The sequence below is a fragment of the Mangifera indica genome, chromosome 4 (assembly GCF_011075055.1).
Source record: "Mangifera indica cultivar Alphonso chromosome 4, CATAS_Mindica_2.1, whole genome shotgun sequence".
NCBI classification, from domain to species: Eukaryota; Viridiplantae; Streptophyta; class Magnoliopsida; order Sapindales; family Anacardiaceae; genus Mangifera; species Mangifera indica.
Window position 1 is genome coordinate 16074621 of NC_058140.1, and position 15912 is coordinate 16090532.

At 30.0% G+C, this 15912-nt stretch overlaps 1 long non-coding RNA gene and 1 pseudogene across 1 annotated transcript; both read right to left on the reverse strand.

Moving 5' to 3' along the window:
* Nucleotides 1-10860: 10860 nt before the first annotated feature.
* Nucleotides 10861-11439, reverse strand: LOC123213474. Its single transcript, XR_006501705.1, has 2 exons — nucleotides 11372-11439; nucleotides 10861-11294 (listed from the first exon to the last, which is right to left on the reverse strand). It is a non-coding gene; the product is annotated as an uncharacterized LOC123213474 (long non-coding RNA).
* An 819-nt stretch (nucleotides 11440-12258) lies between these two features.
* On the reverse strand, nucleotides 12259-13403 carry LOC123214336 (annotated as a pseudogene).
* Between the last annotated feature and the right edge of the window lie 2509 nt (nucleotides 13404-15912).

Below are 15912 nucleotides of genomic sequence, written 5' to 3' on the forward strand. Positions count from 1 at the left end.
GACCCGTATCAATTACGGAGTTAGATATTTCTCCAAAAAAAATGTCAAGACCTTTACTTATCAATAATAGTTAAAGATATTAATTTAAAATACTGACTTTGGAATTGTTGCAATTATTTATAAGAAATAGGGAAACCTTAATCCTTAAATTTTAAAGTTTTTTTTTTTTAAATTAATGTCAAAAGTGAGTATATAGCAAAGGATTTTTTTAAGTTTTAGTGTTCGAAAACGCTTTTAACAGTATAAATTAGAATAAAAGAACAAATAAGATAAACTTAAATTCCTTCTTAATATACATAATTTATAATTAAATTAACAATACAATGTAAAGATAATCCTTTATCTATTGGTTTTAATTGTTGAGCCTCCATCCAAATCAATAATTGTTGAGGGGTTTCGATATATCTTAGTCATACTTGTGGAGTAAATTTGGGGATTGATTGAAACCTCTATAAGTCATATCAAATTAATAAATTAGAGATTACGATTTCAAACCTAAAGGATTCGGTGGGAACACGTCAAAATGCATTGGGCAAACAAATGAAAGTTATGATTTCCATTAAAACGTAGAAAACCTAAACTAAATTAAATGTACGCAGGATAAATAATTTTTTTTTCTAAGCTTTGCATTCATGTTCATTGAATAGACATTGACCATACTGATCTTTGGAAAAAAAAAAAAACATTGGTTTTGTTGTTAATTAAAATTAAATTAATCAATTTCCATCTTAAATTATAATAATATTGAAAACAAAAAAGTTTATATTGTTTAACTCTGAAATTCACTCAAATTATAATTTTGCCTTAAAATTCATGTTATCGTGACTGATAACACTTGTGGAATGTACCAATTAACCCTGTAGGTATTATCACCCAAAGATATATCCAAAAACAATCCCATCATGTCTACTGTAAACTGTCAACTAACCCCAATACCAAATAAAATATTATTGACTCTTTAATTTTGCTGACAATAAATATCATTTACCCCTTTCATCTTACCCCTACCATCAGATTGTCATTCGTAGGTGTCATCATGTCTATTGGACAAATGGCGCCAACTGATGAAATTTTCATAATTTCCATGTTAGATAAAAATACACTCTTACCCTCATAAATCATTTTTTCATTAATATCGAACAAATGTTTAAAAAAAAAAAAAACATAACATTGGCCAACTAAAATTCCTAAACCCATATGCCAAACAAAAAAGACAACCAAAAAAATTAATTAAAAATCACAAAAAACTATAAATATTACAAATTAACACTTTATACTAAGCTTTTTGAACTTAAAGTAAGATTTAATTTGAAAAATGATGAATTTTATCAAAATTCATTTACTATTGTTAGATTCTTACGTTGAATATGATTCAACTTTCAAAAAAAACTCTCTTATAAATTGGGGTAGATTCATTTAGCTTTATTATAATTGTTATATTCATAAAACCTTTAGAGTGTTAACCAAAATTGCATAAATGCTCTCAAATAAGGTTAATTTAATTAAGGCCAAAAGACTTATTCTCATCTAAGGTTTAGTCTACTATTAAACTCGTATATATTAAGTTTTAAAAATCTAAATACTCACTTGCCAATTATTAAAGTTAATAATTCATTAGTATTAAGAATATAATTGTCATTTAACCAATAATATTAAAAATAATTATCTCATTTCCCTCCCTTAGTTTTGAAAATCTAATAATTTTCTCTTAGTTTAGTTTTAAAAACTTACCTTCTCCCCCTTAGGGTTTCATCTCTTTCTTCCCTTCTCTGATGACCTTTCTTTGGCCGACAACCTATCTTCTTTCTCTATCAGTACTCCCTCTTGCCTCTCGAAGATAGACAAATTGAAGATGGCCTAGCAAAATCGCATTAATGTGAATTCGCAATTTGTTTGGATTTGTTGGCAGGAAATTCTTTCTAGATTCTTGATGTTGTCTATTTTTCATTTGCCTTCATTTGTCTTCAAATCTACACGAATGCAATTCCGTCAGACCATCTTTGATTCATTTGTCGTTGTGGGAGTAAAGAAAGAAGATAGGTTTTCCATCGGAGAAAGGAGGAAAGAAATAAAACTCTAGGGGGAAGAAGGTAAGTTTTTAAAACTAAGCTAGGAAAAATTGTCAGTTTTCAAAACTAAGATAAAAAAATGAGATAAAATTTTATTTTGTTGATATTACTGGTTAAATTATAATTATATCTTTAAAATTAACAAATTTTGTTAACTTTAATAGTTAACGGGTGTGTATTTAGATTTCGAAACTTAGCAACTAGAAGTTTGACAATGGATTAAACCTTAGGTGAGAATAAATCTTTTGGCCTTTAATTAATTATAAATACAAATAGATGTTAATTAAGTTAAATAATATGACCATAAAAAATAATTTATATATAAAATTCTTATGCATCATATTGCTCTAAAAGTTTTCGTACTAGTAAACATTTTACGCAAATTGTACAAATTTTTGTGTATAATTTGAGGCGATAGTTTGTGATTGGATAAATTGATTGTTTAAGTTTTTTTCTTCAAAATCATCTAATTCGAAAATATTATATCAAATTATACACAAATTTGTATAATTTATTTATATATGTAATACTATTATTCACAATCTCTTTCCAACAGCGAAGTTTCCATCTTTTTGCTTGATTGAATTTCGTGTGCATAGGGTTGAAGTTTCCATCTTTTTTGCTTGACTGAATTTCGTGTGCAAAGGGTTGAAGTTTCCACATATAAACTTAGCTAAGCAGGGGCGGACCTGGGCTTATGTGAGGGTAGGCTATTAAAAAACCTGAAAGGTTATATGTGAACCCATTTAATATTTTGTGAATGTATACAAAGGCCCACCTCACTTGGGCTAAGAATAAGAATATATATATGGCTCCAAATAGATACAAAAGACTTACTCCGTTTTTTATTTTTTGGATAAGTATTGGGGTTTGGGTTTGGTATAAAAAACTTATTTTAATGCAACATACAAAAAAAACATTTGGGTTTGGATTTGGATTTGGTAATGCAATGTACAAAATATGCAATTGGCTTTGGGCTTGTTATAAAAAACTAATTTAAAATCATTTTGATTAAAAAAAAAGAAACTTGCTTGGAAGGAATTTTGGGTTTCATTTGTTGCCACAGTGAGGGTTTTCCAGAAAAGCAAAAACAAAGTTCAAGAAAGCAAAAAGCGTGTTTTTGTCTTTCTTCTATCTCTTTTTGGTTTTTTAATCATTTGATTTTTATGTCACTGCTATTTGCTTGTAATTGAATATTTTAGAATAAATTTCTCACTTTTATTGAAACATGTGAGTTTATTTTCATTTTATGTTTTATGAAAATGTAGAAAATAATGAAAAATAAGAGTGAAAGTGAATTCCAATAATGTATTTTTACTATTTGTGAAAACATTTGATATCATTTACTTAAAGCAATATTTGAGAATGAAAAAAAAAATTAGAACTCAAAGAACTTCATTATTTGAAAATAATATTTTAAAAATAAAAATTGTAAAATGTATTTAGCATCAGTTTCATGAAAACACTAATTCTAATGAAATCTTCAACATTGGTTGTGTTCTCATAATATATTGGTGTCCGTATGTCTTATGAGTTTTACTATGTTTCTGTTCTTTTACTTATAAAGTTATTACAACTTAGAATATATAGATATTTTAATGGCAAATACATTTATGGTTTTTATGTTTTTTGTTAAAACAGATAGTTATTTTAAACATCTACATAAAAAAATTTATTTCAAGAAAGTAGTGAATTGTTTTTTATTTCTGATCCACATATCAAAGTTATTGTTATTAATTTTTATGTAAATATTTAATTGTAAATTTGTTTTCTTTATATATTGAGAATATGTTTATGTAGAAGATGAATTTTTCATACTATATGCTTTTTTTTTTAATTATTGTTAATATAATTTTTTTGTCATCAATTAAATAGCTATGATATCCAATCATTTTAAAAGATTAAAGAAAAATTCAATAGAGAGTGTTGATAGAGATGTTATTGATAGAGAAATTAATTAAATCTCATTAGAAGAAGAAATTCCACAACAACACCAAATACAAAAAGTTCAACCTTCAAACAAAATATTCAATTTAGACAAGCTTGAAGCTGATCTAGGATTGACGATCCCAATTAATGAAATTTGTTATACCGACAAGGAAAAAAAGAAAGTTTGAAGAGTATACTTGTTTAAAGGTTCTTGCCAACCTAACTATCATAATTTTTCTTTCACTCTTTTTAGAGATAAAAAACGTAGGTTTATACTAAAGTGATACAAATAAGATTCCAATTGGATAGAATATAGTGTGGCAAAAGATACAATATTTTATTTGCATTATGATCTTTTCAAAGGTGAAATAACCGATTATGGTGACCAAGTGGGTGATGAAACATTTGTGAGTAAGAGATTTAATAATTGGAAAGGTAAAACAAAAGTTAAAAAACATGTTAGAGATCATTCTAGTATTCATAATCAATGTCATGCCAAGTGGGTTGATTTGAAGAATCAAAAGCAACACATTAATGTAAATCTTGCTTGTGTTGACGAAAAAAGTCAAATTAGACTATCAAATTCGCCTGAATGTGTTAATTGATTGTATTAGATTTCTTTTACAATAAGAATTGGCATTTCATGGTAATGACAGAGTTGGTTGAATCTAAAAATTAAGACAACTTTATTAAACTATTAAAGTTTCTATCCAATCGTAATGATGACATCAAGAAAATTGTACTTGAAAATGCTCCAAAAAATAATAAAATAACATCCCTCAAGATTTAGAGAGAATTGACTAATGTTTGTTCTCATTTGATGACCATAAAAGTTATTAAAGAAATTAAGAGAAATAAACAACCGTTTTCATTATTAGTTGATGAAATGTCGTAATATGATAGTAAAAAAACAAATGACTATTGTTTTTCAATATGTGGACAAAGTAGGTTGTATTATTGAACGTTTTATGAGGATTGTGCATGTTAAGAATACTTTTACACATTCTTTCAAAACTGTAGTAGCTGCCTTTTTCGTAAAATATGGATTGAGTTTAACAAGTTTAAAGGGGTAGGGGTACGATAGAGCAAGCAATATGAGGGATGAGTTCAATGGCTTCAAGAGTTTGATATTGAGAAAAAATAAATCAACTTTATATATTTATTGTTTTTCTTATCAACTTCAACTTGCACTAATCAAAGTTGTGAGTAACTGTTCAACATTGGGTGAATTTTTTCAATTTCTTTCAATGTTCTCAAACACCATAGTAGCATCTTGCAAGCGTAGAGATCTTCTACGATATAAACAATATGAATATATGATATCTTTGATTTCTAATGATAATCTTTAGACGAGACGAGGTTTGAATCAAGAATGCACTATTAAACAACCAAAAGATACACATTGGGGTTCACACATAGGGACGATTCATAGTGTTATAAACTTATTTTCTTCTAATGTTGATGTGCTTAGGTGATTGAAATTGAAGGAGACGATTGATAAAACAAAAGTCAAGCAAAAAGTTTATTACGAATCATGGAAATTTTTTAATTTGTCTTTTTGTTATTTTTGATGAAAAAAGTATTGGGAATCACAAATGAATTGTCACAAACATTACAAAGAAAAGATTAAGACTTTCTTAATGTTGTGCAATTTATACAAATTTCAAATGTTCGATTGCATAAAATGAGAAATGAAGATACTTATTTTAACATCTTAGTGAATGAAGCTTCTGACCTATACAAAAATAATGACATAACAATACTAAAAAATATGGAAAATAACTTTGAGAGGACAAAACAGGGAATTACACAAATTACAAATAAATATCATTATAAGGTAAAATTGATATATACAGTTTTAGATAATATTCAATAAGAACTCAATAACTATTTTAATGAAGTAAATATGGGGTTACTTTAGTGTATGACATCTTTTGATTCAAATAACTCTTTTGTTGCATTTAACAAAAACAAATTACTTAAATTTGCAAGGTTCTATCTTGCCGATTTTCCTCAATATGATATTTGGTTATTTGATGATTAACTCGAAAACACTCTAATTCATCATATCAAGTTTAATCAATCAAAGCCGAAAACCACCACACCTGACTTTCGGCGAGTGCACTATCTTTGCATAGCTACTATGGCGTTCCTGGCATCCACCGTGACTTCCGGTGATCTCTAATCTACTACACAAGCTCTCAAACTCCATCTTTTCTTTGGAAGTGTAAGGAAAGCGATATATCTCAAACAATTCTTTACCCCTCTTTTTATTTTGCACAAATAACACCGTGTATTGCCTTACAATCTTCATGCAACAACGTAGCAATTGTTCTGTTACAAAAACCATGATCTATAATCATTGGAAATATCCTTATCTAAAATTCAAAAGTATATCACCTTATACGCAGACACAAGCTTAAATGATACTCTTCACAAATTATTAAGTGTATGGACATACACATCTAACATGCATGATCATTCCTCTACCAATACTCAACAAATTTCATGCACAATGCACACAAAATCCCATGTATGGGCATATACCTGCAGTGTATGGTCATATCCAAACAATATATACATAAATCAAATAAAGAGAAAGAGACGGAAATATCATACACAACTTTGATGGTTGTCTTAGTAAAAAAATTATTAATTTTAGAATATTCAATAAGAAAAATTAGTTTGAGTGTTAAAGGAAAGTAACAAAGGGCTTAATTAGTTTTAAAAAAATATTAAAAGAAAAAAGAAGTTAAATTAATTGGACCCATAAATAAAAAAAATTCTAATTAATACATAACAATTAATAAATAAAATTATATATACACACTTTTGTATATATAAAATGGATACATAGATAGTATCATCTTGTAATTAAATATTTTAAACTAAAACTAATATAATACATAATTATATAATGACATATTAATATATAATGCTCACATTTAATATAATGTATGCTAATACGCAATGCAAACCCTAAACCTATATGTGATAAATTACTAACAGAAAGACATCTTAAAAAAATACAGAATCATATGATATTTATTATGCAAACGCATTGCAAACCTTAAACCTATAATAAATTACTAACAATAAAATCTCTATAAAAAATATAAAATTTGTATAATATTTATTATGCAAATTTTAGACTCTAAATATAAAATAAAGTTAGAATAAAATAATTTTCTTTTGATAAATCATATTGTTTCATGTTAAAACGTGTTGTTTTATAAAAAAAGTGTCATTTTATAATAAATCATATTGTTTAATGTTAAACATGTCAAATAGATTATATGTTGACATGATATTGATTTGAGTTTTATCAGGTCAATTTGAACATAATTCAAATCGATTGAGATTGAGAGATGTTGATATGAACCTAATTTAGATTAGTTTAGAATTGAGGAAAATCTAATCAAAAGCTCAAATTGACACAACATGAATATAATCTAAAGACGCGAATTTCCATTTCTATACACTAATATAGTTTCTTGCTTATCCTCAAGTCTTTCATGCAAATTTAAAGTATTATATTTTCTTGTTTTGGTAAACTAAAGTGACGATTTATCCAACAATATAACTATATATACACATTTTAAGTATATAAAATAAGTATAAAAATGATGTATTATCATATAATTAAGTGATTTTAAATTAAATATAAAATGATATTGTCTAATCATATAATGATACATTTATCAATTTTATTTGCTAAAAATATATATACTTAACAGTACTCTTTTATCTTATTATTAGGGAGTCCGTGAACATTGAAGAATGGAAGAAACATAAAAGAATTCGTAGAAAATGGACCCATTTTATTTGTTAAAAGTTTGTTTTGCCGATTTGGTGACCCGTCATTGCTCAAAGTACAACTAAATTGACCCTTTAACCTTTATTTTTCTTCTTATGATGTTTAAAATTTCACTCGAAACATGAGGTCCAAAACAATTATATATTTAAAAATAATCATAAAATTATAAGTTGATGCTGAAGTTTTATACTAAGAAGGTCTTACTGATATCAAATAAAATGATTCTCAATATACTAATGACAAAAAATATTTGTTTCTTTTTCTAAACAGTGAGTTCATGTAAACATTAATCATTTAAAGCACACTTTCTTATGAAAATGGTAAATTCACACGAACAACCATTCTATAAAGTTTTTTAATGTTAAATATTTTTTTTGAAAATATTATAATGAACCATCATTAATATTTTTTATATATATAATAATATTTATTTTCGAGTTTCATAGTTTTTTTTAATTAAAATGGTATTAATTAAAAACATATTGTTTTTGATACAATAATAGATAAAAGAATCAAGTAATGGTTAAATTAACTTTGTCATCAAATTCTCAATTATTTATGAAAAATTAAAATTAATGTTTTATAAGATGTTTTTTGAGTTACACTGATCATTGCCCGGTGAGGGTGGGGGGAATCCGGTGCAACCAATGGTTAGATGAATTAAATTATTAAATAATATTTAATATAATTTTGTATAATTAATAATTAAATATATAATATGAATTGATTTAATTCAAAAATAAACTTGGTCGGATATCATACATGCACTATATCAATGGATCATGTGTTAAGTTAAAATCTAAACAATTGTATTTTTTTTATTTTCATATAAAATACAAATAAAAATTAAATAAAAAAACAATAATAGTAAATGTGGCATATCTTTCCCACTTGGGGTTTAACTCAGATAAAACAATAAATCAAGGAGGTTTGACGAATGGACTGTGGTCCACCCAAGGGTACCGTATGTATTGTCAAGATTTTTGGTTGCTCATTATGAAGTGATATAATTATAACGAACTAGCTGACATGAGGGATCACTCGCTACCATGTTTGTCCGATCCGTGTCATCCAATGAAAATGGCTCCAGACTGCCAATCAAAAACTCTATAGACCATTTTTCTTGATTTTGCATTTTTAATTATATTATTAATTTAATTACAAAATTATTCATACAAAAAAGAATTTAAGTTTATCTTTGTTGTTTTTTTTTTAAAATTTAATTCACACCATTAAAATCAGGTTTTGAAACCTAAAAAGTAAAAAATCTAACTGTTGGAATCCCTTTTGTATATAATCACATTTTTTAAATTAATTTAAAAAACATTTTAACTAAGAACTTATTTCTTATTTAATTATACAAGGCCTTTGGTTTATTAGGAAGCAAAGGTCTTGATTAGGGATGGCAACGGGGAGGGGATATCAATCACCGTCCCCATCCTCGTAGGGGATATCAATCCCTATCCCTGGCCCGTCCCCGTTACGGGGATAACAAAGAATCTCCGTCCTCTCCCCGCAAAGAAAAATTCTCTCCCCGTCTCCGCAGAGAAAAATCTCATCTCCATCCCCTCCTTGTCCCCAAGGGGAAAAATCCCCTCCCCATACCCAAATCAATAAATTTTAATTTCTCAATATTTTGTGAACATCATCTCAGTCATCTTCATAGGGAGAAGAATCATCAGGAGAAGAAGAAGAAGAGGATGAGGATGACGACGAAGACCACGAAGAAGAATAAGATGATGAGCAATCCAAGCTGGGAAAGGTTAAGAAACTGTTAGAACCCTTTAGCAAGGACCAGCTTATCGCGATTCTCAAAGAAGCCGCTCAGTCTGACCCTTCAGTTACCGCTGAAATCATCTCCTCGGCTGAGTCGGACCCCGTCCACCGCAAGATCTTCGTCCACGGCCTTGGGTGGGATGCCACTAATGAAACCCTAATCGCTGCTCTCAAACCTTTTGGTGCCATTGAGGAATGCAATGTCGTCACCAATAAAACTACCGGCCGTTCTAAAGGCTACCACTTTGTCCTCTTCAAGACGCGCGCCGCTGCGCGTAAGGCATTGAAGGAGCCGCAGAAGAAGATCAGAAATCGGATCGCCGCCTACCAGTTAGCTTCCACTGGACCTGTTCAGAACTAGCCGGGTTCTGAGATGAGTGCTCGGAAATTGTATGTGGCGAATGTGGGGCCGCAGATTGGTGCCGAGAAACTCAGGGTGTTTTTCGCGAAATATGGGGAGATTGAGGATGGGCCATTGGGGTTTGATAAAATGACCGGGAAGTTTAGAGGTTTTGCTGTAATTGTGTATAAGACATTAGAGGGAATAAAGAAGGATTTGGAGGAACCTGTGAAAATTTTTGATGGTTTCAAGTTGCTGTGCTCTGTTGCTGTTGAAGGCCGTAGTACTAAGAATAATAATAATAATAACGCTTTAGCAAGTCCAGCGCCTGTAATGTGTAGGGCATTGATTTTGTTCAAGGAGTCAAAAGTAGTATACTACCTCTTGGGAGAGGGAATATGTGGCTGTGGAGAGAAAAATGGAGGCTTTGGCTGGGAGAAGGAGTCAGCGGCTGTGGAATGAAAAATGGAAGCTTTGGCTGGGAGAGGAAGTGTGTGGCTGTAGAGTGAAAAATTGAAGGAAAAGGAGATTTAGGGTAAAAGATAGGTGGCAATTTTGCAATAAAAATTATTAAAGTTATAATTTTTAGTAAATATATTAATATATTAGATTTAGGGGGAGGGGGAGGGGGAGGGGGAGGGGCGGGGGCGGGGCGGGGCGGGGGGGGAGGGGAGGGGCAGGGCGGGGTGGGGACATATGTATCCCCGTCTCCAATTACGGGGATTTTTTTCGTCCTCATTCTCGCCCATTTCCCTGTTTTAATCGGGAAATCCCCTTCCCGTTAGGGTTGAAGAGGGTCGAGACCTCTAAAATCAGGTTCAAATTGTCATCCCTAGTCTTGATCTTCCTTTTTAGGAAGTAAATGACCTCAATATGCAGTCAAGATAATAATTAAACCGGCTATCTGTGTTTACTGTAAAATTCTCATAAACAAGTAATTATTTCACTAGTCAACTATAATATACAAAATTATGATTTCTAATAGTAAAGAAACTACAACGAGAAGGAATTGATCATGTCCAACTTGAGAGAATAGCAGACTAATATTTATAATTCAATTAGCTGAAATATCCAAAACTGTTATATCATTAATTGATGATGTACTCACTGAATGACCTTCCAAGTTTATTCCTGCAGATTTATTTTGTTTCAAGAAAGTAGGCTTTTGTGGTATCATCATATCTAGAGTTTCAGTTTTGAGCATAGAAAAAACATCCAGCATGGATGGCCTATCCATTGGATTTTCTTGGACACATAACAAAGCTATATGTGAGCATCTTGTTAATTTACATGATGAAGATGTATCGTCTAGCGTTTCATCCATCAATTCAGTGGTTTTACCATGATTCCACAATTCATATGCCTAAAAATTAATCATCAAGTAACTTATCTTAATGCAAGTAAATTTTGAACTTACAACTTTTAAAGAAATTAACTTACATAGTCAATAAGGCTTAAACTTTCATTTGGACCATATGAAGAGGAAATCCTTTTGCCACTTATGATTTGCAGAAGTAGAACTTCAAAACTAAAAACATCAAATTTGGTAGAGTATAAGTCTTTTGTAGCATATTCAGGAGAAACATAGCCACTGAGTAAAAAAAAAAAAGACAACGTTAATTAATTATATACATAACACAAGCAAACTCTTGACACAATAATATTATATTTCTATTAAGAGCATTTAAACTTACACTATTCCAACAATACAACTTGTATTTGCTTCAAGAGCATCTTTGACAAATATTCTAGTCATTCCAAAATCTGATATTCTGTGTTTCATTTCTTCATCTAATATTTCAATTTTAACATTACAAAATATTACAAATGGATCCAGACTCAAATGAATTCAATCTATTTGATTATTATTTATGTAGATAATTGCTATGATATATATATTTTATTTGTGTTTATAATTATATAGTATATAAATTAATTTATTTGTACTATGTCATGATATTTTTCATCATTTAACCATAAATGAGAGATTATAAATAAAATATTTCGATTATTGTCATTGGTTTTAATAACTGAAAAATAATTTGTGTTTAAATTTTTTAATTAAATTTTTTCTAAAATTTGTTTAAATAGATCGGTCTGTGAACCAGCCCATCGACCGCCCTGATTAAGGCCCAACCCAACCTTATATACTGGGTCTTGGGCCTTAAAATTCTATGAGTTAGCCCAGCCGGAGGACCCACCATTATGTCTGCCTGGGGGGCCTGGGGCCTGGCCTGGTCTGCCGGGCCCATGGACATCTCTACCCTAGCAGAGTAGGAATACACCATGATTTGCCTTCCACACAAGGTTCAGTTTCCTTTATAAAACTAAATAAAATAAAAGCATGATTTGGCTAGAGCCGGTTGAGGGAACAACATAGCGCGTTTCATCGAAGGATTCGCCAGAAGTCTTTGTTTCCTAAGAATTGTTTCTGTTGGTATGGATGTGAGGATTGTGTCCAAGTCAGGCACATCTTCCTCCGCTACAAACAGTCCAATTTCTTTCCAGGAGATGACATCTGTGAAGGATTGAACTATATCGTCTGCGATGATTACAGGAATGAAACCGAAGACTACTGCATCGACAAGCCTTGGACTCCAAGGTTCCCACCCTAGAGGCCACAAGCAGAAGATCACTCGCTGCATATCTTCGTAATATGTTGTTGGTTGATCAGTAGAGATGTCAAATAGGGAATTGTTTTTTAAATTCTCCCACACAGCTGCCCTTGCTCCTCTGTTGGCAAAACAAAAATTGGTCAGGCATTAAGCAAAAAAGTTGACCTGAAATTTACTAGAGGTGAAGATTGAAGAACATACCTTGCATGGTAGCCTCCTTCTGGATCATTATTCACATCATAAAACAAACCGCGAAAGTAGACGAAGACTGAGCAAGGAGTATCTGGAGGAATCTGGTAAGCCTGCATTTTTTGAGGTGGTGCATATGGAGGAATTGTGATAGAGCCCTCATTCAAGCACACATGATTGCGTTGCCCAAAAATCTCGACGTAAGTAGCACGCTGGAGTAATGGAAGTATTCCCCTTTCAATTGCTTTCTCTTCCTGCACAATGCCAACCAAAAATCACAACTTCAATGGAAGCAAGCCCCAAAGTCATGAGGTGCAACAAAAAGGTGGTCAGTCCCGTCAGTCCGATTCCAGAAGGGCCAATTTGAGGAGATTAGGTTGTATAGCACTTCTCACCAACCTGGGAGATTTAAATGGCAATGGCAAGCCAGTGGGGGTGAGGGATCACAAGTGGGATAAATAGGGGTGTAAAACCAATCAGCCTCCACAGGATTCAGAATCCTGACTGCACTGGATAAAAGAAATCTGTGCATAAAAATCTCAGCCGCGAACATATAAGTGAGACATCTGGGATCTTTCTGCAGAAGCTTCTTATTTTATTTGCTTGGAAGTTCATAAATGTGAACTTTTAAGCCTCCCCACAGGACCATCTTCCAGGACATCTCCAGCACTTCCCGGAATATTAATAAAATCACAGTGAAAATTTCCGCCTTCAGAAAAAATTTCAAGTCAATTTACTGGAGTATTAATTAAAATCGGTAAAAATTTTTCTGCGTAAACTTTTTTAGACAAACATATAGTGGTTTTATCTTTATAGGCAAATTTACTTTTAATTCTAAAAATACCCTCTCCTGGCGTATTACATCACTCTTAACGATTTATGTCACGTTCAACTATCTAAAATTTTTCTTAACAGATTTAATAATTTCTTATTTGAACTATCTCTAATTTATGTTTAAAAAATTAAAAATATACTTAAAAATTGATAAATTTTTGTTTAGGTTTCAAATACAGATAATAACGAAAAAATCGCATAGATGAGGAGAATGATAAATGTGAGTCGACGTTGTATCACAGTGCGTATGAGACGTGAAAAGTGCATACAGAGTACGTATAGAGTATGTAAGGTACGTACAGGATGCAAAGGTACATAGAGTGCGTAAAGGGTGCGGGGTGTGTAAAGGGTGTGGGGTGCGTAAAACTCATTTTAAAATCTAACACATGAGGGTGCGAGAAGGGTGATAATATAATATAATATTTAAAACATATAATAAATATATATATAATAATATAATATATTAAATATTAATATTTAATATAATATATAAATAATAATAATAATTTTTAAATATATATTACATTGTTATATATATATATTTATTATATTTTTTAAATATTATATTATATTATTATATATAAATATATATAAAAGACAGAGGTGCGGTCAGGTGCGCACCCCATATATATATATATATATATATATATATATATATATGTATATGTATATATATATATATATATATATATATATGTATATGTATATATATATATATTTAGATTTTAAAATATATATATTTATATATTTAGGTTTTAAAATGAGTTTTACGCACCTCGTATCTTTTACGCACTTTACACGTACCCTACACACACCCTACGCACCTTGTACGTACCCTATACATATCTTGTATGCATCTTGTATACAATGTATGCACATTTTATGCCATATACGTATTATGATACAACATCCGTTCGCACTTATCATTCTCCTCATTTATGCTATTTTTTTATTACTAACTGTATTTGAAATTTAAACAAAAATTTATAAATTTTTAAGTATGTTTTTAATCCTTAGAATATGAATTAGTAATAATTTGAATAAGAAATTATTAAATCTGTTAAGAAAATTTTAGGGGGTTGAATATGATGTAAATCGCTGAGAGTGACGTAATAAACTGAAAGAGGGTATTTTGGAATTAAAAGTAAATTTGTCTATAATAGTGAAACTGTTGTACGTTTATCTAAAAAAGTTTATACAAAAAAATTTTTGTCAATTTTAATTAATATTCCTAATTTACTGGTGAGTTTGGCGAAAATTGACAACTTCCGAAAATTCCTCTCCACCAAATTTATATTTCTAAAGTTTAAATGCATAAATCAACCTATGAACAACTGCAGAGAGTCCATTTTAATGCCTCATTTTATTTGCCAAGAAAATCAACGAATGCCATTATTTAGTCTGTTCTTGGAGCAATGTTCATAAGTCAAAAAAGAAAGAAAAAGGATAACTAGCCAGAGGGAAAAAGAAATTTAATATTAGTTAATGACCAACTTCCGAGGAAATAACAAAACAAAACTCTGTCTTAACACGTATGCACCGCTCCCTAACCCAGTGGGCCTTAAACACAAGTGCTCAGACTGCGCTGCTGTAGGTTTTTTAAGGGCCGATCCGTGTGTTTTATGGACCGTCCGTCCAATTTAATTTATATATATATATTTTATAATATTTTATAAAATTTTACGGTCGTATTAGAAAAGCTTGTGGATCTTGGAACAGCCTGCAATTTTGCAGATTGCAACCCCCGGGTTTGGATTTTTATTTTATAAAAAATAATTACCGCGACAAAATATTTGAAGAGATAATCTGTTTATACCAAACTTGAACCCAATTAGATAAAAAAAATATGATTCTCAATATGTTGATGAAAATCAAACAATATGGTTCTCAATATGTTAATGACAATTTTTTTTTTTTTATATTTCTAAAGGTGAAGTTCATGTAAACATTATTTATATGACTTACACAGATATGAAAACAGTAAGTTCACTCGATTAACGATTTTGTAAAGTATTTTAATGTTAATTTTTCTTTTGAAAATATCATAATGAATTATTAATTATTATTACTATGTATATATGTATATATTTTGTGAATTTATTTTATAGTTTAATAATTTTTTTTTTGCTAAAATGATATTAATTAAAAACATATTATTTTTGATATAATAATAGATAAAAAATAAAGGACTGGTTAAATGAATTTATCATGAAATTTTGGATTATTTATGAAAAATTAAAATTAATGTTTCATACAATATTTTTAGAGTTGGACCGGACGCCATCCATTGAAAGGAGGGTTAATCCAGTCTAACTGGTGGTTAAATCAACCAAATATAAAAAA